Below are 24,619 nucleotides of genomic sequence, written 5' to 3'. Positions count from 1 at the left end.
GGAATGATAATTTCATTTTAAGTTTCGTTTTAACGATACTTTTAAAGGATTGGAACAACTTTGACTTGGATATAGTGGAGGGCATGTAAGGCAAGAGGTTTAACAGAAGACCGCATAGGAGACCTGGAAATTGCTTTTGCTTGTTTTTGTGTGTCCTGTTAAGGACGGCTATGGCTCAAAGACCAGGATGGGGCTAATGGCACTAGCAAATACATCTCGGGAGACTGAGATTAGCAACTACTGATCTGGTCTTATATCTCAAGCTGGGGAAGACTCATTTGCCTTCTGATTGACATCTAGTAGAAGCTGCTGGGCTGTCTGTCATTAACACGCCAAGTAAACATCATAGCAAGTCCTACGGAATGAGTGGCGGCTCTGAATGTTGGAGATCCACTTGACATCACCACATCTAGGTTACTTGCTCAGGACAGACCAGACTAACCTTCACTGCTATTGCAGCAGAGTCCCAAGCCTTCTTAATGTAAAACCACAAGACGTGGACAACTCTACTAGCAACAAACTAACCAGGATACCACACTATCTAAAATGCAGACAAACCAGCAGCAAGCATTCCTCACAGTAATGGAATAATATAGTGAAACACTGTTCCTGCCTGTCCCAGCTCTAATCTACCTGAATGTACTCTGCTAGAAGCCAAAGATTTGAGCCCTGAATAGTGGCATAATCAACCTGCTCCCTGAGAATTTATTCCCTGAAAAGAATATAGTGAAAGTATGTCTTCAAATGGTACTATTGCCTGTTGACTACTACTGCTAGGTAAAACAAGCATCCCAGCCTGGTTAGCTAGCAGCTAGATCCTTCCCCTATTAACCTTCTCAACCCGTACTTTCAACTTGTATCCCCTTATTCCTATGTAGGATTTCTCCCTACTCTAACCCAGTCTCTTATCTCCCTTAGATGACCTTTTTCTCTTTCTCCTGTTGCAATTACATAACTGGCTACAAGGTGGTAGTCTAAATACAGCCAACTGCCCTGTATTTCTTCACCTTTCTTCTCTACAGTTTTCTTCCTTTTTTGAGCTCCGAGCCTTTCCTGCTGTCTTCCTTACTCTATAATGTGTCCCAGTAGATTCTTATCCCATACAACTCTCTTCTAATTAGCCTCATCTATCCCTGCTACCCTCTTTACTACTCTCAACTCTACACACTTACTCCCTTACCTTCACAATGTACTGACTGTTCTCCTTGAACTTTTTTCCCTCTCTGGCTCTTGTCCTTGGTCCTGTCGAATCTTGAGCAGAACCTCTGGGATCAGAGGAAGGGGAGGGAATGCATATAGAAACATCCCCTTCCAAGAAAAGGAGAAGGCATCTACTTTCCAACTCAGAGGACTTGGACTCTGGCACAACATTTTGGAAGTTGTCTGTTCAGGAGGAGGTAAATAAATCTATTTGAGGAATATTCAACTGGTGGATTATGTCCAGGAACACATCCCTGGGAAGCATCCATTCATGGGATTGAGTCAAGGACCTGCTCAGGGAGTCTGCCACAAGATTCTGGTTGGAGGAATTTACGCTGCCTGAATAGTCACGTGGTTTTGGGCAAGAAATTCCCATACCAAAAGAGCCAACCTGAAAAGGAGATGGGATCTGGTCTCCCCTGCTTGTTCACATACCAAAAGATTGTCATGTTGCCTGTGAACGGTTTGAGAGGGCCTTGGGCAAAGCAGAGGATGAAATGCTTATAGAGCTAGGAGCAATACTTATTTCTCTGATGTTGACGTGTTCTGTTATCTCGGAGGGGGACCAAATTCCCTGAACTGTAAATCTGCCCAAGGCTGCCCCCAGCCCATATCTGATGCATCTTTATAAAGTCCTAGGACTGAGGCGAGAGGATGCAGAGGAAGTCCTGTTTTAAAGTCTGTTGAATCCACCAGAGCAGTTCCCTCTTTAGACAAGGTATGAGGGGGACTTTACATTCTAGTGGGTGAGAATGTTCGGTCTGTACAAATCTGAGGAACCACTGAAATTTCCTCATGTGGAGTTTTGCCACTGGCACCATTGGAATGGTTAAAGTCATGAATCCCAGCACTTAACTCCCTGGCCATAAAGTGAGTTAAGGAGAGAAAGGAGATGAAAGACCGAAGGTCCTGCACCTTCTGAGATGGAAGTGACACTCTCAATGTCTGCCTGGATTAGATTACCCAGGAAAATGTGGTCCTGTGAAGGGGGTAAGGACTGACTTCCTGAAGTTGATGGTGAATCCCAGTTATTCAAGGAGGGGAAATGGTGGTCTCCAGATTTTGGAGTAGGGTGTGGGGCGCTGGAGCCTGTAAGAGCAGGTCATCCAGGTATGGAAAAATCTGGATACCCAAATGCCTGTAATGTGCAATCACTGGAGCCAAGCATTTTGTAAACATGCTGAGAGCTACAGAAAGACCAAAGAGTAAGGCTGAGAATTGAAAATGTCAGGAAGCCACAGAAAAATGTAAGAATTTCCTGAACATGGGGTGAATGGGGATGTGAAGGTAAGCATCTTTTATATCTAGTGATGCCATGTATGCCGGTGGAAGAACAGGAAAGAGTTTGAATGGTCAACATTATGAAGGAAGGAACCTTTAAGAAAGTGTTGAGATGGGATAAATCCAGAACTGGTCTCCCAGGGGCCATCCTTTCCAGACACCAAGGACATTCTTGAATAAAAGCCTTACCCTCTGAGGTTTGAAGAACTCTTTGAATGGAACCCTGTTGCCAAAGCGGAAGTGGGGCAGTTGCTCTCAGGAGGGGGGCTGATGGATGCCAATAAAGGGGGGGGTGGAGTGCCAAACCATTTTTGAATATGAAAGAACCCAGGTGTCTTGGGTGATGCTTTCCCAAACCTTGTGAGGGTCTGAAAGGTGAAGGATATGAGGGGAAAGAGACATCTGCAGGGTAGTCACAGACTCCCTGCTTTGTTAGGTAAGGACTACATTGTTGTGAGGGTGTCCTAGGTTCTGCAGCCTCTCGTCTGTTGTCGCTTGCCTTCTTTGGAAGTCTTACTGCTGGGAGTGCTCAGTGCGACTGTGGGTGAAAACAGGTTTACATGGGAAATTTCTATGAAACCTGGGCACAGGAGAAACCAAGATGTGTTTCAGCTCCATGGGTTCCTTAGTTTTTTCCTGTAAAGACTTAAAGAGAGAAGCTGCTGTTGGACCAAATAAGGCTGAATTATCTAATGGTGCATCCATTAATTTACATTTGAAATCATCCTGGAGGGGCTGCAACCTAAGCCAGTAAAATCTGAGAACTGAACCAGTAGCAGCTGCCCTGGCACAAGCTTCTGCAGCATCATAGCTGCATTTAATATATAGTGTCTTACCACTTGGAAGGAACCTCCCAAGAGAGCGTGCAAAGGCTTTTCCTTCAGAATCTGGAAGATCTGAAATTGCACTTGATGCCTGAGACAAAAGCTCTAAGGAGTACTTTACTCATACGTGTCTGATAACAGATGGTTCTGAAAGGCAAGATGGCTGAAGAACAGGCCTAGTTTCCCAGTTTCTCAAGGGTTCTGCTGTCTTTGTCTGATGGGAGAAGTGTGGTAGAAGGAAGCATCCTAGATGGTTTATCTGTAGCTAGAGAAATGAATGCTGGGTCTGCAGCATGACACCTAAAGAGAAATTTACAATCCTCAGTGACCTTGTACAAGTGGTCTGGCTTCTTGGGGGACGGAGTCTGGGGTATGGGAAACATTACGAAAGGCATCCAGAAATGGAGGATGCAATGGTGGAACTGCAGACAAGCTAGGGAAATCAATTTGTAGGAGTGGACAGTATCATTTTTGGACATCAGAAATTTGAGAGGTGTACCACTTAGTGTTCTCCCATTTTCAGAAGAGTTTCACAAAATGAAATATCTTCCATAGGGCAATCAGCACCGATTCCTCTTCAGGGGAAACATATTCCTGATGAGAGGGAATGCGTCTAGAATACTCCAAGGATTCTTCTTCAGAGGAAAAAACAGGCGTCATTGTCCCAAATGCTTTTCCAAGAAGGTTGGGAAGCAGGAGTAAGAGCAGACTAAAAGGAAGGTGGCTTGAGTGCCAGGAAGGCCCGAAACAAGCTTTGGGAAAAGGCCTGCCAATCTGGAGGGGCCTATTTAGCAAGGGACAATTTTTTTTTTTTTGTCTTTCCAAGAGAAAATTCTATGCATCAAAAGATCAGACAAAAGCCTGCATTCAAAAGTGTTGGGCTCAATCTCAATTTCTTCTCTCACTAAAGTTCGTGGTACCCCCCCCTAAGGCCCTCCGTAACATTGAGCCTAGGTTCCCCTGTGACATCCTGATCGAGGTCTGTTCTTCCAAAGATGTGCTTGCGGCCAACATCAGGACGTGCCTCTGGGTTGTCTAACACCTCAGGAGATGCATCTGATAGTGGAGGTGCAGCAGAAGCTGCAGGCCTAGGTTTCTTGGACTTGTGCTTCACTGGCTCAGCATCGGACCCCCAAGGTACATTTCATTCATTTAGCGAACTTCAGCCACTAGTTCTCTAAATAGCAAAAGGAGAGAGTTTGCTTCTAAGGGTCTTGGGTACGAAGGACTGGCAAATGCTATATGACTTATGGTCATGGCCAGGCCATAAACAAAAGAGACACTGTAGATAACTGTCCTTATGTGGAATTTGTCTTCCACACTGGCACCTGCCCTTCTTGAATGACGTATGCAAAACAGTAGTAAAGAAAATTTTCCCTAACAGGGCATTTAACTGAAAAGGCTGAAGTCGCAATCATTGAAATGACTAGACAGACTGTCAGAATGTTGTTCTGACTGGTGGCAGTAAAGTTCTGAGGATGGTATGTGCGTATGTTGCTTTTATGGTCTACGTGTGATGTACCATGTACCACTGAATAGTAAAAGACCTTTGTATACTGGCCACTGTCGCGTCGCCTTCTGGTGGGAGATCCCCTCAGGTTAAGAATACTGCCAGTGAATAGGACATCTTTCAGGACACTGAAGTCTTTTGTCCCCTTCAGAAATAACAACTCCAGATCATTCAAAAGGAGAGCAGCATCTACAGCTTCTCTGTGGAGAAACGGATCATCCTGAGAGCTCTGTGGAGGTGGCCTACTCCACAAGTACAGCTCTACTCTTGTGTTCCTCCCACAGTAAAAGACCTCTGTTGTACAACAACAGGGTTACTATGTTGTTGTTTTTTTTGACACTGTCGAATGTAAGCTGACTGAAGGGTAAAAGGCCCAGTTTCAGCTACAATGTAGACACCAAGTAAAAGAACACTAGTTCTAATAGCAAGTAATCATAAGTGCACATACAGCATACATGAAAGCAGTACTTTTACCTAGATAACAGCGAGTGTATCCATACTTGAGAGCTTTCAAAAGACCTCATTCTGGATGTGGCCATTTCCATTGTTTGATTTTGAATGTTTGCGTTGCTTAGAAAGACAAAAACAAACAAACAAAAAAAAAAAAGACTCTCTAGCTGCTTCTTAACCTTGTGCCTGCAAGACCCTCAAGCCTCCCACACCTCTACTTATATCCATTTGTTCTTTTGTATTAGGGGAGCTAGCCACCAGCTTACAGTCCACAACCATATGGAGGTGTCATACCGGTAGCTATAAGTGCTTTGTGTGTCCTCATTGGCATCCTGACTACTGTGATATTTTTTACTGGCCTTTTAACTATGGTGATATTTTTACTGGCCTCCTAAGGGAGAATGGGACAAACCCCCAGCATCACTTTGGACACTCACAATGCCTTCACTTAGGAATTGCACTTTCCTGTATACTTGCTATGAAGATTACCATAAAGCAGTGGCATACTCAAAAAAAAAATGCAATAGTGCATGTCCTGCTCCATCCTGAAGATTGGCATGCCTGTTCTCCAAAGCCAGGTCTGCCACACTCCTGGGCTGAAATAAGAACGTTACCCCTCTATACCACTAAAACTGGCCAGATGATGTAATTATGTGTACAAGGAAACATAGCACGACTAGTATTATACACAGAGTGACCAACTGAATAAAAAAAAAAAAAAAAAAAAAAAAAGCATTAAATGTTAACTAGTGATGCACTGACACTAATTATAACAGACTGTGCAAGGAAGGAATGAAATTAAACTGGTGGAAAGTGCGACTGTCATCTTTCTGCTTGGAGAAAGAAAGAATAGTTGTGTAAAATCTTACCATAACCATAGACGCCCTTCTCTTCCATGTTGCAGTATCCCTGGTGTGGGATTTCCTGCTTTCAGGTGACTCGTACGTCGGCTCCTATACAAAAGCTTCAGCTTGGCTGTTGCAGCTACGTGGGACGTCACACGTAGGGCCATAAACCAGGTACCTTAAGTATGATGTCTGCACACACAATCCTCAGAATTTGAAGCTAAGCAGGCAAAATAGATGGCCCAACAGGATAGGCTGCCAAAGGTGACATATATATACAGCCCTGGGTCTCTTATGCAATGGAGAAAGGCATCAGGGATCAGTTAGACTGGTAGAGTCTGTAAGGGGGAATGGCGGGGGGAAGTAATACTGCAACATGGAAGAGGACGACATCTATGGTTATGTAAGATTTTACAAAACTATTCTATGTCCTTCTATTCCTACGTTGCAGAATTCCTGGTGTGGGAGAGTACCAACAGCTGAGTTTGATGAAAGAGTGGTGGATGCAGAAGATGATTCCACCAAGCCCTGTAGGATTGCCCCGGCAAACCCTGCGTGTGCTTTTAAGATTTTGTTCAATTTGTAATGTTTGGTAAAAGTGTGGATAGTGGACGATGTAGCTGCTTCCATAGTGGAAGCTGTGTCCATGCCTTTTTTGGAAGGCCTTGGAAGTAGCCACTCTTGTGGAGTGTCCCTTAACCCCCAACTGGAGGTGCTTTTCTGTGGTGTGTGGCAGAAACAGATTGCCTTTCTAATCCAGTATGCAATGGTCTGTTTGGTGACTGCCTTGCCCAATGCCCTGGGGTGGAAAGATACAAAAAGAGTTGTTTGGATTCCCTAATGTCTTTAGTCTTGTCGAGGTAAAATCTCAGTTGCCTGTAGACACCTAGGGAGTGGAGTATCCTCTCTCCTTGGTTAGTGGGAGAGGGGAAAAATTGGGTAGGTGAATTGATTGACTTAGAGATAAGTCATTGAATACCTTGGGCATGAAGGAGGGGTTAGTCCTCAGTGTGACCCTGTCCCTATGAAAAATGGCATAAGGTGAGCATGCCATTAAGGCTTTTAGCTCTGAAACCCTTCTGGCAGAGGTAATAGCCACTAACAGTACTGTTTTCCAAGTACAACACTGTAGATTGGCTGTATTAGCCGGTTCGAAGGGGAGCTGGGTGAGTTTTTTTCAGGAAGAAGTTCAGGTCCCATGGTGGAGGGACAGGCTTCTTAGGTGGTCTGATGTGCAAGTCCTCTTTAAGGAAAAGTTTCACATGTAGCCTGGCTAACAAAGGAAGTTGTAGAGGTAAGCAGGCTGATAATGCTGAGAGGTGCACTTTCACTGATGAATAGGAAAGTCCACCCTTTATAAGTTGACACATATATGAAAGGACTGGGGGGGGGGTGTCAGCCTCGTAAAGGTCCCTTTCCTGTCCCAGACACCACTGAGTAACTCTTTCCTATTTAGCAAGGTATGATTTTCTAGTAGTGTGTTTCCTGGCCTCCCTCCGGACTGATAGCACGTCCTCCGAATAGTGGTGTTTGAATGGTGTTAGTGATTTATCACCCAAAGAGTCAGGGGTAGCATTTTCAAGGGTAGCATTTTCAAGTGTGGGTGTAGGAGAGTTCCTTTATCTTGTGTCAGAAGGTTAACCTTGTGGGGTAACTTGCAGTGATTGCCCTTGGCTAAATTGTGTAGAAGGGGGAACCAGTGCTGCCTTGGCCAGTAGGGAGTCGCTAGAAAAATTTTTGGTTTGTCCTTCTTGATTTTCAGAAGGACTTTCTGAATCGGGGGGGGGGAGGCGTAAAGGAACTTCCCCTCCCAGGTGAAACTGAAGGCGTATACTCTCCAGGCTTAGGGGGAGTAAGTCTTTGTGCAGAAGGTCTGCAGCTGCCTGTTCTGGGAGGAGGCAAACAGGTCTATTTGTGGAATGCCCACCGGTGGACTATGTCTAGGAAGACCATCCTGTCTAGCATCCATTCGTGTTGAGAAGAGGATGTTCTGCTCAGGAGGTCTGCTTGCTTGTTGTCCTACGAAGGGATGTAGCTTGGCCTGCAGGGATAGGTTGTGTTTGGATGCTAGGTCCTAAATTAGTAAGCCTAGCCTGCACAATTGGTATGCCTTTATTGGAAAGGCTCACCCAGACACTGCTACACTTTGCTGTGAGGGAAAGGTTGGTTTGCTTTTTATTTGTTGTATTTTGTATTGGTTTATTGCCTATTTATATTTTGAGTGCTGCGATTTGTTTTCTTTACCTTGTGTTTTGCTTGTGTTCTGCTTTTAACTGCATATTAAAACTTCAAAAGGCACCACAGCTCTGTTTCTTGTGAGTCAGGCAGAAATTAGAACTGATCAATTAAGGACTCGCACACAAGATAGAAGAGGTCACTTAAGGTTAATCATTTGTGAACTGAGGGGGGGGGAGCTTAGAACTAAACCTTCTATTTAAGGGGTAAAATAAAACATTTCAGAGCTTTATTGGAAAGGCTCACCCAGACTCTGCTACACTTTGCTGTGAGGGAAAGGCTGGTTTGCTTATTTGTTGTATTTTGTATTGGTTTATTGCCTTTTTATATTTTGAGTGCTGTGATTTGTTTTCTTTACCTTGTGTTTTGCTTGTGTTCTGCTTTTAACTACATATTAAAACTTCAAAAGACACCACAGCTCTGTTTCTTGCGAGTCCAGCAGAAATTTTTTCCCACCCTGTCACAGTCGTGTTCTTAAATACCACTGTCTTTCGAGCTGCCTGCCTCATGTTAATTTGACCATATATCTCATTTCCTCTCTGCTTTCACTGGCTTGTGTGAGTAAGCACAAAATTATCACTTTGTGAAATCACCCCCCTTCAACTATTTAAATTTATTGGCCATTCTACTGTATTACATAGTACCGGAATACAAAAGTGATCACCCCCTTTCAATCTATCTTGCTGTTTTAAAAATAGTGACTCTCCACTAAAATTAACTTTTTAGGCAGGTAAAACTTAGGTTACCTACTTTTACATCTAACTTCTCTAGTGAACACTGCAGTGTTTAGGATAAACCATTTTTTCATCTTACCTTTAAGCATCCCTGTGACTAGCACTTGCTCCAATACCTGCTGGAAAGCACTAGGAAGCCTTAAACTGATACAAACACTCAATTCTCCTTATTAATGAGAAATTAATCATAGGCACTAAACAGCCTATAACTGCAAAGTACCTTGCTAAGGTAAGGGAAAACAGCTCCTGTACTTATATATATACATATATATATATATAAAAAAAAAAAACAAAAAAAACAGGCATGTCCAAGGGTCAGCTTCCGTTGATTTCTCCTGTCCACCTGGTGAATCTGGGCATACTAGGGCAATGCAGCAATTGCCTCATGTACACACAATCCTCTCCTCCTACCACCAAACACTACAACCTGTGAGAGATGCACTTACATAGCCAAACTGGAAGCAAAGCTCTCTCCACCCATGATTGTGCTAGACAGTCAAGATAAGGTGAACACCCGCACTACACCTCAAGCAACACACATCCCTTCTAAACTCACACCGCCAACACCCTCACATAGCAACACTAAATCCACATATGCGGAGGCCCTTAACTATAACCTGCCTAAGCAACAAGGACTTCCGAAGCTGAAACGCAAACAAACACCAATCACAACCAAAGTGTCACATAGCTCACAACACCAGTGTGCCACCTAGCAACAGACCCTAAGGCAAGACAACGTACCTAACACTTTAGTCATAGGTGACTCTATAGTCAGGCACACTGATGTCCCACTCTCCAGGCTGAACAAGGAGAAAATTACAGTGCGCTGCCTGTTGGGTGCCAGGATCCGCCACATAACTCATGTACTCAAGTCACTCCACAACAAGTACAAATATGACTGTCATTGTCCATGTTGGAGTGAATGACTTGAGACGTACCTCCCTGGACTACATGAAGAGAGACATGAAAGAGCTCTCAGATCATGTGGCCCAGGCAGGTATAACCTTAGCCCTGAGTAGCATCCTGCTTTCGCCCAGAATGATACCACAATATAAGGACACACTGTGAATACAATTGGCTAAGCTTCTGGTGTCATTCAAAGGGGATCCAGTATCTGTCTGCCTGGGACGACATGATCGACAGACCACGATGCTTTGCCAGAGACGGTCTGCACCTGTTGCCCCTGGGATTCAGGTTACTGGCTAAGGCTCTTGCCACCCCTATAGTGCCTTTTTTAGGCAAAGGACAAAACCACCACCATAACAAGTACAAGCATGCAAAATCTGAAGGTAATGCCACTCAATGCTAGAAGTCTAAACCTCAAAATGCACTCTCTCGAGGCACTCCTAAAAATGGAGAACATAGATATCTGTGCAGTAACTGAGAGGTTCAAGGCTCCAGAGAGCACCCCTGCAATACCAGGCTACGACTCGTACCACACTTTTCGGCTACCAAACCAGGATCAAAACACTAAAGGTGGAGGAGTGTCCATATTCACCACGGATATTCACACCACCAGGTTAGTTGCCTAACACAATGCGTCTGAAATTCTCCAGGTGCAACTAACACTAGGTAAGACTGCAATCCAAATTGTAGCTCGCTACAGATCCCCCACCATGCCCCACGATTCTCACTACACCTTTCTAAACATACTGGAAAATATTAATATACAACCAAACACCCTAATACTGGGTAATTTCAACTACCCTGCCATTAACTGGGAAAACTACTTGTGTACCAACACCTTTGCCCAACGGTTCTTGGAATTCATAAATTCCAATGCCCTGGCTCAACTAATCCATAGTCCCACCAGGGGGCTCCAATATCCTAGACCTGGTCATTAACAACATGGGAAATCGATGCTCCACACCTATGGTCACCCCCTCATTGGTCAGGTCAGACCATAAGCTAATCACCCTTAACATCCACATCCCACCCCCCAGTAAGGAAACCTTCATAAAAAACTTCTCCAATGCAAACTTCATGCTACTCAAGTCAGAAGTTACAAACTTCATGACACCCATGCAGACGGGAACTGAAAGTTCGACTGCTAGTCCTACACTAAGGCACTGTTGTACGAGCACATCCACTCATGCATGAATTGTGCCATCCCAAATAGAACCAAGATGCTCTCCTCCAAAAAAAGGAAGCCAATCTGGTGGTCCCCCTGCCATAAACAAACTGTACAACAAAAGGAAAAAACTGTTGCAGAAGAGAGGAAAATCCCAGGATGCAAAAAACTCCCTTACCAGCCGCAGTAAGAAGCTAAGATCCCTCAAAATCCTCCAAAGCTAGTTACGAAAATAAAATTGCCAAAGATTCCAAAGACAACCACAAGGCAATCTATAACTATGTGAAGAATCTAAATGGCAATGCTCAGATCTGCTCTGAGTTACAACAGAATGGCATTAAATATACTGATCAAGGATATTGCCAATATTCTGGCAGATCAATGCAGTGCCAACTTCACCCCCCCTCTCACCCCCTAAATGGCCCATCTCAATACTGGAAGATTGCCAAATTCCGGTAATGGCCACACAGGTAAAAAAACGCACTCTCCAAAGCTAAGAATACAGCATCCATGGGACCAGATGACATTGCGGGCTGTGTACTACATGAACTACAAAATGAACTGGCACCTCACCCAAGTGTCATGTTTAATCATACCCTCACCTCAGGCTTCGTGCCCATTGAGTGGCGCACAGCTACAGTTATCCCACTCCACAAGGGGGCTCCACCTTGGATCCTGGGAACTACAGCCCTATCAGTCTGACGAGCCTGATCTGCAAGGCCATGGAAGTACAGTTGTGTACCTACCATAAATGTAGATGTTAGAGTGTATTCACTGTTGCAGTCATTACAATTGGGTTATCCTGCTGGCAGGCCACCCGCAGTCTGTCTGAATTCCAAAGTCTAGGTCCGGCATCGGTTGCTGTCGCCTCCTCCCTGACGTCAGTGCCCCAGGGGTATAAAAGATGCAGCCAACGCCATTTTCTTCAGTTTTTCTTGCCCCAGATGTCAGGTACCCCTAAAAAAGGTAGGCTAAATTATGTCAATAAGCATGCATACACAAAAAACAACTTTTCCTTCATCTACAAGCAAATACACCACATAGGTTGTATAGAATAGAGAAGTACAGAAGTCCCAGCAAGGAGAAAAGGGGGATGGTGGGAGGGTAACCTGGACTGCAACAGTGAATACACTCGAACATCTACATTTATGGTAGGTACACAACTGTACTATGTTCATCGTGTTTCACTGTTGCAGTCATTACAATTGGGTTGAATCCCAAAGCTGAGGTTGGAACGCTGGTGCTAAATAGGATTAGGAGAGGCCATCAAGGCCTTGCAGGACTGCAGTGGCAAAGCCTGCCCTGAATTTAGAGTAGAGGCAAGTGATAGTGCTTTGTGAAAGTATGCACTGAACTCCAAGTTGCAGCCTCTAAGATGTCTTTGGTTGGTACTCCTCTGAGGAAGGCTGCTGAAGTGGCTGCTGCTCTGGTTGAATGTGGCCTAATGCCCTTAGGCACTGATTTGCCATGCTGTGAATAGCAGAAACGAATGCAGTGGCCTATCCACTTTGAAATAGTCTGTTTCGAGATAGGCTTTCCTTGTGATCCTGCAGCATATGCCACTATAAGTTGTTCAGTCTTTCTGAAAGCTTTGGTTCTGTCCAAGTAGAAGCGTAGCTGCCTGTGAATGTCCAAAGAATGCAGAAGTCTCTCACCCTTATTCTGTGGGTTTGGGTAAAAGGTGGGCAAATGAATTGTTTGGTTAAGGGCCACACTGGACACTAAGTTAAGCATAAATGTAGGGTTTGTCCTTAGAAAAACCCTGTCAGGATGGAAAATAAGTTTCCACAGCCATGAGTGCCTGTAACTCTGAGACTCGTCTAGCGGAAGTTATTGCTAGGAGCAGAGCTGTTTTCCAGGATAAGAATTTTATATTAGCTGCAGAGGCTGACTCAAACGGAGGCAGTGTGAGTTTTTCCAAGACATAGTTGAAGTCCCAAGCAGGTATTGGTGCTCTCTCCTTGGAAGTCTTATGTTTTTGGCCCCTCCGAGGTACTGCCTTAGTAATGGATGAGAAAAAATAGGTGGTTCTGTATTGTAATGAGCTGAAATGGCAGAGGCATGAATTTTAATTGATGAAAAGGAAAGGCCTTTATCCAGCATCTCAGTTAAGTATAGCAAAATCTGAGGAATATTTGGAACAGTCGTGTCAATACCTTGTGCCTGGTTCCAAGCACAGAATCTCTTCCATTTTTCTGCAAAAAATTTTCTGGTGCTAGGCCTCCTGGCCTCCAAAATAACATCCATCACTGCTTTAGAGAGAGATGTGTCTTGAATGGCTACATTATCTACCACGCTGCCACATTTAAGGTCCTGAGTTGGCTGTGCAGTATCTGACTGTCTTGTTGGATACATAAGTGAGGAATTTGAGGTAATGTCCAAGCTGGGCATTGAGACAAGCTCTTTAGGATTGGGTACCAGTGCTGGTGGGGCCAGTCTGGGGCAATCCGTATCATTTTTGGCTTCTCTTGTCTGACCTTGAGGAGTAACCTTGGGGAGGAGAGGCAGAGGAGGAAAGGCATATAATGTTAGGTTTTTCCAGCTGAAAGATAGAGCATCCACTTTTCATGCTTGCTTGTGATAAGTCCTTGTGCAGAATCTCTGTAGTTGGCAGTTGTGAGGGGAGGCAAATAGGTCTATGTCCGGGCATCCCCAGTTCCTTGTTATCATGCTGAAGACTTGTGGATCCAATTTCCACTCGTGGGGATCCATTAGGTTTCTGCTAAGTTCGTCTGCCAGAGTATTTATCCTTCCTGGCAGGAATTGTGCTTGCAGATGTACTTGGTAAGTCAGTGCTGTGTCCCACAAGTTCATGGCTAGTCTGCACAGGGGGTAGGAATGCGTGCCCCCTGCTTTTGTATCACATGACTGTAGTATTGTCCGTCTATCAGTAGTTGTCCTGGATGAAGTTGATCCTTGAAGGCTGTCAGGGCATTCTGAACAGCTAGCATCTCTTTTTGATTGATATGCAAATGCATTTGACTTGCGGACCATGTGCCCTGAATACATCTTCCTGCCATATGGGCCCCCCAAGCATAATCTGATGCATCTGTTATCAATGTCTGCCTGGCTGTGGGTAAGGTGAATGGCTGTCCAGTGTTGAGGTGACAGGCTTTTGCCCACCATCAAACCTCCTGCTGCAGGCAGGGAATGAGGGTAATTATTGTTTCCAGGCTGTGGCAATGTTGAGTCCAAACACTTTTTAGATACCATTGAAGTTTCCTCATATGCAGTCTTGCATATGGAATTAGCAGTATGCAGGATGCCATGAAGCCCAAAGCCTGCAGAATTTTTCTTGCAGATAACTGGGTCTTTGTTGCCAACATTCTGAAATAAGTAGTCAGTTGTCTGTCTGGCATGAGATAAGCCATCTGGGCAGTTGTATTTAAGCTTGCACCCAGGAATATCATCTCTTGAGAGGGTACAAGCTTTGATTTCTTTTCGTTTACTTTGTACCCTAGACCTGTTAGTAATATTTTTACAAACGCCAGATGCTGTAGTAGGATGTCCTTGTTCTCTGCTTGAATAAGGCAGTTGTCCAAGTAAGGATATATTTGTATTCCTCTGTCAGCAAAATGCAATTACTAGTGCCAGGCACTTTGTGAAGACCCTGGGCGCAGTAGATAAGCCAAAGGGCAGTGCAGAGAATTGGTAGTGCATTGAGCCAGCTATAAATCTGAGGTATCTTCTGCATGACTGTCTGATTGGGACATGCAGGTATGCCTCTTTTAGGTCTAAAGTCACAAGCCAAGCCTTCTTGCCCAGCATGGGCAGAAGCTGCTGCAGAGTTAACATTTTGAATTTTGGAATATCCAGGAATGTGTTTAGGATAGACAGGTCCAGTATTGGTCTCCAGGCTTTGTCCTTTCTGGGTACCAAGAATAGCCTTTAGTAAAATCCTTGTCCCTGCTCTTGCTGTGGTACTTGCTGAATGGCTCTCATGTCCATGAGGGATGAAACTTGTCTTTGTGCCTCTGCTCATTGATTGCGTGGCAGGTCTGGCATACCGTTTGGCTTGGCAGGGTGTGAAAGTGGAACCTGTAGCCTTGAGATACGATATTTAAGACCCATTTGTCTTGGGTGATCATGTGCCAATTTTGTGAAAAAAGTGCTAGTTTTCCTCCCAAAGGAGCTGCCAGAAGATAAGTGCTTGGTGGTGGCAGGGGAAAGCCATTGAGACGGTTTCCTGTATGGCTGTGATTTTTACTCTCCGCTTTTGGCGGTAGAAACATCCCATTGTTTAGGCCTGTATGAGCCTTGGGGCTGTGATCTGTCTCTGGGGCATCTGTATCTGCCTCTTTGTGGCCTGTTTGACACTGGAAAGGACCAATTCTTTGTAGGCCAGTTCCTACTAAATCTGGGAGGCTGTACCTGAAAGAAATCCTTCACTGTTTGCATAGATTTTGCTTTGTCCTCCATTTTCTTCAACACCAAACAAGGTATCATGTTACAATGGAGCATCTAATAGTTTTGCTTTAACATGATCGGGCAGATTCTGTTCTTTTAACCAAGCATGCCTCCTAATGACAGAACCTGTAACTGCGGCCCTGCAGGAGGCCTCTAGAGAATCAAAACCACATTGCAAAGTATGCTTTCCCACTTGTTCAGTTGCATGCAATAAATTCTGCATTTCTTTTTCTGCACATTCTGAATTTGTCAACATTTTCTGTTTAAGCAATGACACAAGATATTGCTGGTATTTAAGCATATGAAACTGACAATTTAAAAGCTCTTACAGCCAAGGTAGCAGAAGTATAAATCTTTTCCCCCATCTGTCCAGGGCCCTTGAATCCCTATCAGAGGGGATAGGGTTTTTTGCAGTGGAAGCCTTGACCCCCCTTGGGACCCTGAGAAATATAGTTTCTGGGTCAGCAGCAGGGTTTTTGTAAAGAAATTTATGTGAATCAGGAACCCTGTAGTATCTGTCTGTCTTAACAGGAGTTGGTGGTAAAGAGTCAGGAGACAGACCGGACTCTGAAAATACATCTACAATGTCTAAAACAGGAGGAATAGCAAGGGGCCTGTGCTGAGGTAATAAAAGGAAGTCTCTGAGCCTTTTCTTGGATTCTGAGTAATCTTGGCTCTCCCAATGGAAATGCTCCCTCATAGTATGCAGGGTCTCCCCAAAAGAATAATCCTCAGGAGGAGAGGCTGAAGGGATAGATTCTTCAGCATCAGAATCCTCATAGGGAGGAAGGGAATATTTCCTGTTCATAAGAGGAATCAGAGGAAAAGGAAACCTGATCTGAAGATTCATATTCTATCTCTTGCCTAGGCCTCTTATCAGGAGGGGGATGGGAACCCCTGATCAAAGTAAATTAGGTCTTCGGCCATTTTAAGCATCTGTTTTTAGGCATGGAGGCCTGTCCAGGAGAATGCTGTACTTGTTTCTTTGTCTTTAGAGCTGCTTTAGTCTTTGCCTTTGAAGCTGAAGTTGGCTTTACATATAACTGTGTAGTCCTGAAAACACCTTCAGAAGCAGATGCCTGCTCAGCGGCTCCGGACCCATCTGAGGGAATAGTTTCAGAGTGTCCAATACCTTGAGTTTCCAGCGGCCTAGTCGGCTCCACGTGGGAGTCGGAAGCGGCCTGTGGCTCTGACGTAGCGGGCGTCAGGGGCTGCGAAAGCGCCTCACTGAGAACCGGCGACAGGCCTAACGGAAGCCTAGTCATCGGTTTTGGACCTCTGATGCCTGTCCTTTTCTTTTTCTTTGTGCTTTTTATAAACTCCAGTAGTCTGATGTTCAGACGGCATTATATAATTGAATCTTCTGCCAAAGTAATGAAATGCAAAATCGTACCGGCGCTTAATAGTGCGTTGGTTAACTCTAGCACAAAACCGACAACTAGCAATGTCGTGGTCAGGGCCTAGGCAAGGAATACAGTAAGAATGAAAATCCTTATGAGGTATTTGCTTCCACAAGAAATACAATTAACTTTTTCTGACATCGGTCTGGAGCAAGAAAAAAAGTTTCCCCAACGGGGTACTTAGCTTTAATGAAGACTTCGGATCTGAAATTCGAATTTGAAAATCTCAGGAGTTGGCCGACTGGCACTTGCGAACTGCTTTTGCTTTGGGCACTGCGCGGCAAGAAAGACTGAAGAAAATGGCGTCGGCTGCATCTTTTATACCCCTGGCGTACTGACGTCAGGGAGGAGGTGACAGCAACCGATGCCGGACCTAGACTTTGGAATTCAGGCAGACTGCGGCTAGCTTGCCAGCAGGATAACCCAATTGTAATGAGTGCAACAGTGAAACATGATGAACATCAAGTCCTGACCCTCTGACAAAAGTCATTGACAGACCCACACAGCTGGATTTGTGTCCTCAGCAGATTCATCATTCTGTCAACATCTGCATCAGAGATATTCCTGGAAGAGAGCACTGACCTCGAAGATGAAGCTGTGGAAGACTGCCTTGAAATCCTGCAGAAAGACCTTTCCTGAAGAAAAGGTGATCTGAGCTAGGGGCTAACGGGCTCTGGAGAAAACCAGGGCTCTGGGAATAGAGAAGACGATTCATACTTGAACAGATCCAGAGCAGAGGCCTGATGAACCCGATCAGTATGGGGAAAGCCTAGAGGAATCATTTTCTTTTTATTGGTCCTTATTCAATTTCTTGTCCTTTTCTCTGTCCCTTGCCTTAGTCTTCTCTTTACCTTTATCATATGTCTACATGAACAAGGAGGTAGGAGGAGGAGATGAATGGGAAGGGAGAAATTCTCCTGGAGTAGTAGGGGGTAACCCCTTAAGTACAAATTTATTCTGCTTTTCCAGGACAGCTTTGGCCGCAGAGGGAGCACAGGTAGAACCATCTTACTACAGATGCGAGGCCCCTAAACAATACACATTTTGTTTGGGCATCCTGACTGGGGATTTTGAACAAAACAATATATATATATTTTTTTAAATCTAGAACACTTGTTCATCATGCTGTCACAAACTGAAAGCAAGTACAGCGGTCTAAAAACTTACCATAACAGTAAAATGTCCCACTGATCACTGTTGCGGTATTTCTAACATATGGGTTGTCACAACTGATGTCCAGCCAAGATACCAAAGCTTTACCTTCCAGAGGTCATACATCTGATGCAGGACCTCAGCTTATATGCACTGTAATACAGAGAGGGCCATATGAGCAAATATCTTCTTTGCCACTTGGGAGTTCAGAGACCACTCGTGAGGCATGAGGATGCATCTGCTCAGTTTATCCACAATCACATTTGAACTCCCCAGGATATGCTTTGCTATTAGAAACTAGTTGGAAGTTATGGCCCACTGACACACACGAAGGGCTTCTCAACACAGTGGGTAGGACTTGGCTTCCCTCCTTGTTTGTTGAGGTTTCAGACTATGGACATGTTTGACTGAATAGCTATCATCCCTTGAGGTAAGGCAGGATGAAATGCTTGCAATGCCAAAAGCACTGCCCTTAGCTCTAGAACATTAATATGCAGATTAGCCTCAGAGGGGGGACCATGCGCTTTGGAATGTCTTCTTGAGATAATGCCCCCCCAACCCCATCTGGGAAGCATATGTGGTCATTATGGCCTTGGGCTGCAGGAGGACAAAGGGGCAGCCTAGAACAATCTCCTCTGATTGCATTCACCAGGTTAAGTCAGTTTGCATTGGCTGGATATGAAGACCAAATGATTCATGGGGTGGGTTAAAACAGACCCCTGGTTCGCAAGTAGCCACTGGAAAAGTCTCATGTGAAATCTTGCCATTGGAACTAATGTGATCACTGCTGCCATGGAGCCCAATGCCTGCAGAATCTGCTGAGCTGGTATTTTGTTTGAGCGAAGGAGAGGGTGAACCTGCAACTGTATTTTCTGCAACCTGTAGAGGGGAAGTGATGCCACACAAGACAGAGTACTGAGACGAGCTCTGAAGAATTCCATATCCTGAGAAAGGGTTAGTTAAGAATTCGCAAGATTGACTAAGATGCCCAACTATTGTGATAATTTCTGAATGAAGTCCATAGTTTGTAGTAGTACATGCCTGGTGGAAGCAGTGAGGAGCTAGTTGTCTAGGTAAGGAAACACTGAATCAGTGTAGTCTCAAATGTGCTGTGACCGCTGCCATGCATTTGGTGAACACCCTGGAGGCTGTAGTGAGAATAAAAGTCAGCACTCTGAATTTGTGATGACTGGCTCCTAGCTGGAAGCAGAGAAACTTTGGAGCGTTTATCCATCTTTATGTGGTAATACACGTCTTGAAAGTCGGTAGAGCACATCCAATCATTTTCCTCTAAGGAGGAAAGAACTGACTGAACCGTGACCATCCAGGATTTTGACTGTAGGACAAATTTTTTTCAGAACACTGAGATCCAAAATTGGTCACCAGTCTCCTGTTTTCTATGGCAATAAAAAGAATCTCAAGTAAAACCTGGATCCTAACTGGTCTGATGGGACTTCTTGAATGACTTTTCTGGCAGCTTTTGTATTTCTAATGCTGCTTGATCTCTCTGACTAGGTGGATTGTCGGGGAGTCTTGCTGAGGTTCTCAGGTAAAAAATGTGAAAGGGATTTGATAACCTCTAGAAATGTCCCTTAGTAGCCAGGCATGTGTGATTATGTGTCACTAGGTGTTTGGGTGCAAGGAAAATCTTCCCAGACTGCCTCCAGAGGCAATCAGGCCCTCTTTTAGGACCGCTGGCAGGGCAGACCAGGGAATGAGTCCCTGGAACCCTGATTCTGCAGACCACCACTGCCTCTGAGGTGGCGTCTTTCATTGCAACTCCCCCCCTCTGCCCTGAGGGGCGTCCTAACCACGTGTCCAGGAAAGGCTTCTGGGACTTCTTGAACCACATCTTACCACTCTTGTTTCCTGGAGTTGAATCATTGAGGAGTGGAAAAACATATGCCTACAACAGAGTCTTTCCATCCTTTTCACACCTGGACAGAGGTGCCTTCACTTAATGTGTATAGCGTGTCGTGTAAATGTGTACTGCTGTAGTATCATAATGTAGTTAGGTAGTTGAGCTTGGCACTTAGTCCCTGTCTGTGCTCTTCCTTGGGAGAGCATAACAGGAGGTTAGGGTTTTTATAATATGTGTTTAGTGTTTACCTTATAGACACAAGGTGCAGGGTTTGATTCTCACATGGTGTAATTGGCTAGGCTTAAAATGGCCCACAAGAGCAATTAGCCTAGTACTAACCTATGAACCTATGAACTATGAACTTTGGATGGAAACAAAGAGGATCCATCAAAGGTAGCATTGACAAAGGAAGTCTTGAATGGTTCTGCAAACTCACACAGGCACATACAAGCATGTCATCAAATAGCAGCACCTGAACCTGCTGACCTTGTCACCCCTTCGACTGCATGCGCAATGAGCCTCATGAACAAATTTGAAAGACTCCAAGGTAGCTAACTGGGAGATCAATTTTTTGGACCCCTCAGCGACTGCTCCCACCAGGGTATCTGACAGCTCCTTGACCAAATCCCTTTGAAGTCTAGTAAAGTGTGCCAAAAAATTCAAAGACCGGATAGAGAAGGTAAATGACGCATAGCCCTACTTCCCAAATCTGTCCATCGCCCCGGACTCTTGGTTGGGGGATGTACAGTAGAACTTTCTTCGGCTAGTTCTTTCCTGGTGGCAGCAGTTACCACCATGGCATCAACTATTAAGCCCTTTGCCCAATGTGGACAGTCTTAGGAGCGGAAAGAATCTTGTCAGGTCTCCGGGGGGGGGGGCAGATTCTACAGAGAGTCAGGAGCTTTCCAAGCCCAGTAAGCAATCAGCTTAATTAGGTAGTCAGCAGGCGGGGTCCCCCAGGAGGTAGATGGGTGAGCACCAAAAGCCTGCAAGTACACAGATTCCTCAGAGGAAAGGTCTTTGGGCTTCCCAATCACCACTCTGTTTCAGGATCTCAAAAATGTCTCCAAAGAAGATGTCTGGAGGCGACTGTGGGGAACCCTTCCCCTCATCAAAATCTATGTCTTCTGTGACTGATTCCGCAGCAGATTCAAGGTGTCTCTTAAACAATCTCTTCTGAGAAGGCTCTTCAATGGGAATGAAGAAGAGGGGATGCCTCCAGTAGGTAATTCTTGCGACCTTTGGGTTCACTGTCCAGGGGTCAGGGGTGGCAGTAGAACCAAAAAACCTGGGATCAATGGGAGAGACTGGCAAAGTAGGCACATGAAATGAGGCAGTGGCTAAAGCTCTTTCCATGGCTTGAAAAGCAGGCCCCCTGAAGAGGGATGGGAACCCAGAATCAAGAAACTTAGAACCAGGATCACACTCCACCTCAAGAGACTCACCTAACAAACCGGAACAGAGGAAGGGTCCTCTGTAGCCGCAGCCAGAGGAGACGAGGCTGGCTCCATAGAAAAACTCAGGGCCAGCTCGAACCACTTGGACCAGATGGCGAAGACACAGTCCCAGGGACCCGATGGTGCAGAAGGCATGGAAGGCATCAGAGCCAGACTCGGCGTCAAAGACAAGAAAGTGGTCTGTGTCGAAGCCATTGGTACCTGCGAAGTTGGGGTTGAGAGCTCTAAAGCCTATGAAGAGGTCAGAAGAAGAGAATAAGAAGGGGTTGTAGGGGATAGGCCTCCTGCACCAGAAGGAAGAGGGGGCCGAGAAGATGAAGGAAGACACCTGGCTGTCAGGATCTGATCCCCCAACCTTACAATATCCACTTCCGAGAGATTTCTGGTAGAGCAAATGGACAATCCAGAAGGAGACTCTGGTCTCTCCATGAAAGGACTAGGGAGTTGTCCAAGAAGGGAGAATAAGTGGTCCTGGGTTGAGGAGAAATATCAGGCTTCAGCACCGTACGCAAGGTCATGGGGGACATCGGCGCCGGCATGGCAGTAGTTACAGTTGGTGCTGGTGTTAGAACTGTAAACATGGTTGGAACGGTAGTAGTCAAGGATTTAGCAAGTGTCATCGTCTATGTCAAAGGCATTGGTAAGATTCTCTGGGCTGAAGATTCAGACTGCTCTGAAAGCTTCGGAACTTTAGCTTTCGGTTCCAAAGAGGAACCTTCAGAAGCATATTTATGCTTAACAGTCAGTGCCGAGGGAGACATCTGCACCAAATGGGAGGATTTTGATCCAGAGGCCGGAGATGACTGGTCTGCCTTGTGCAACGCTTCTTCGAATGGGGCTTTAAGGAGCCCTTTGAGAATAAGTTTGTTTCACCTCTGCCAGAGTTCTGTGGCTGAAACCCTGGCAGACTGTATTGTCAACATTTAAGTGGGGGACACCCAAACAATATAAGCAACATTCATGGTTATCAGAGTGTGGCATTTTCCTGCTGCACTCTGTACACTGTTTGAAACCCATAGTGGAGCTTTTAGGTTTTTCTGCCATCGTCCTGAATAAAAAGGGCAGGAGAGGCAGACAAAAAAGGAAAGAATGAAGAACAGAAAAATTCTATCACACAAGAAGAAATCTACCAGCGATGGTAGAAAGATTACCAACGGTAAAGAGAGAGAGGGGGGGAGCGAAAAACTACCAACAATGTTAAAGGGAAGAAATACCAACTGTAAAGGGAAACCACACACACACTAAGGGTAGACAAAGATTTTTTTTAAAACTAGAGAATAAAAGGTTTACAGAGAACTACTACAGAAAGAGTAAATAAAGGTTTACTTGGCTACAAGAGAGGAACTGGCTAACGCGTCTTGTAAGAGCAGCAAATGAGATCTGAGTTAATGTGAAGAGAGGCATTATGAGTAGACTAGCAGCTTGAGAGACTATTGTCTAATGCGAGCTATACATCGGCCGGACTGGTTCCAAGAATCAGAACCGTACCGACAAGTCAAGAAAGTACAGTTGTGTACACTTACCATAAATGTAGATGTTAGAGTGTCTTCACTGTTGCAGTCATCACTGTAGGGTTCTTCCTGCTGGCAGGCAGCCCTCGGTCGGCCATAATCCCAAAGTCTGGGTCCATCGTCGGCTGTGCAGTCATCCTCCCCGATGTCAGAGCGCCAGGGGTACAAAGCTCCCAGCAGACGCCATGTTCTCCAGTTTTTCTTGCCCCAGATGTCAGGTGCCCAAAAGTAAAGGCTAAAAGTAAGGTACAACAAACCCCATACCCTGTAGCAAATACACCTCAGAAGAGTGAAGTAGGGAACCACACTAATGAAAGAATAAGAGGGGATGGGGGTGGGTAACCCAGACTGCAACAGTGAAGACACTCGAACATCTACATTTATGGTAAGTGTACACAACTGTACTATGTTCATTGGGTTTCACTCATCGTGTTTCACTGTTGCAGTCATCACTGTAGGGTTGAATCCCAAAGCTGAGATAAAGGGTGGAGGTTATTGAGTAGAAGGGGCGGCCAGAAGGCCTTGCAAGACTGTAGAAGCAAAGCCTGCCCTGGACTTAGAATAAAGAGGTAGATTATAGTGCTTAGAGAAAGTATGCACTGAACTCCAAGTTGCAGCTTCCAAAATATCTTTGGTAGGTACTCCCCTGAGAAAAGCAGCAGAAGTAGCAGCAGCTCTGGTGGAGTGAGTCCTAATTTTTCCTGGGATTTGCTTTCCATGATGAGAGTAACAAAATCTGATTCCATGAGCAATCCATTTAGAAATGGTCTGTTTTGAAATGGCCTTGCCTTGGGAATTTGCTGCATAAGAAACAAACAGTTCTGTTTTTCTGATATCCATGGTTCTGTCCAGGTAAAAACGAAGCTACCTGTGCACGTCCAAAGAATGGAAGATCCTCTCCCCCTTATTTTGTGGATTGGGGAAAAAAGTTGACAGGTGAATAGTTTGGTTTAAAGCCACTTTAGAAACCACTTTAGGCATGAAAGTAGGGTTAGTCCTTAAAGAAACCCTGTCTTGATGAAAAATAATGCAAGGTTCCACAGCCATGAGTGCTTGTAACTCCTAGACTCTCCTGGCTGAAGTCAAAGCCAGTAGGATAGTGATCTTCCATGATAAATACCATCAGATGTGGCAGCAGGCTCAAAAGGAGGCAGAGTAAGTTTTTCCAGAACATAGTTGAGGTCCCAGGCAGGTATGGGTGGTGTCCTAGGGGGCCTTAAATTCTTTGCTCCTCTGAGATATTGTTTCAGAAGTGGATGTGAAAAAATTGGAGGATCTCTACTGTAATGTGCAGAGATAGCTGAGGCATGTATTTTTATGGAGGAAAAGGATAAACCCTTATGTAACATGTCTGTCAGGTAATGTAAAATCAATGGAATATTTGGAATGAGAGGATCTGAATCCTGAGCATGCATCCAGGTGCAAAATCTCTTCCATTTACCTTCATAAGATTTTCTAGTGCTAGGCCATCTGGCTTCTAAGATAACATCCATGACCTGTTTGGAAAGGGTAGGATTAATCATAGACCCTGAATACGCCAGGCTGCCAGGCTGAGAGTTTTGATATGAGAGTGCAGAACCTGGCCCTGGTGTTGGGACAAAAGATTTGGAATCGGAGGTAGAATCCAAGGAGGCTCCTGGGACAGATTCATCGGAGTTGAGTACCAAAATTGTCGAGGCCA

The 24,619-nt window shown here is 44.9% G+C and overlaps 1 protein-coding gene across 1 annotated transcript in view; it reads right to left on the bottom strand.

Annotated features, from left to right (window-relative positions):
• Positions 1-24,619, bottom strand: part of ABCE1 (ATP binding cassette subfamily E member 1) — a 1,045,252-nt gene that overhangs the window by 735,772 nt on the left and 284,861 nt on the right. The window lies entirely within an intron of this gene.

The sequence above is a fragment of the Protopterus annectens genome, chromosome 2.part1 (assembly GCF_019279795.1).
Source record: "Protopterus annectens isolate FY-2018-M chromosome 2.part1, PAN1.0, whole genome shotgun sequence".
Lineage (NCBI taxonomy): Eukaryota > Metazoa > Chordata > Ceratodontiformes > Protopteridae > Protopterus > Protopterus annectens.
The sequence above is the reverse complement of the archived record's forward strand: the minus strand, read 5'-3'. Positions and strand labels throughout refer to the sequence as shown.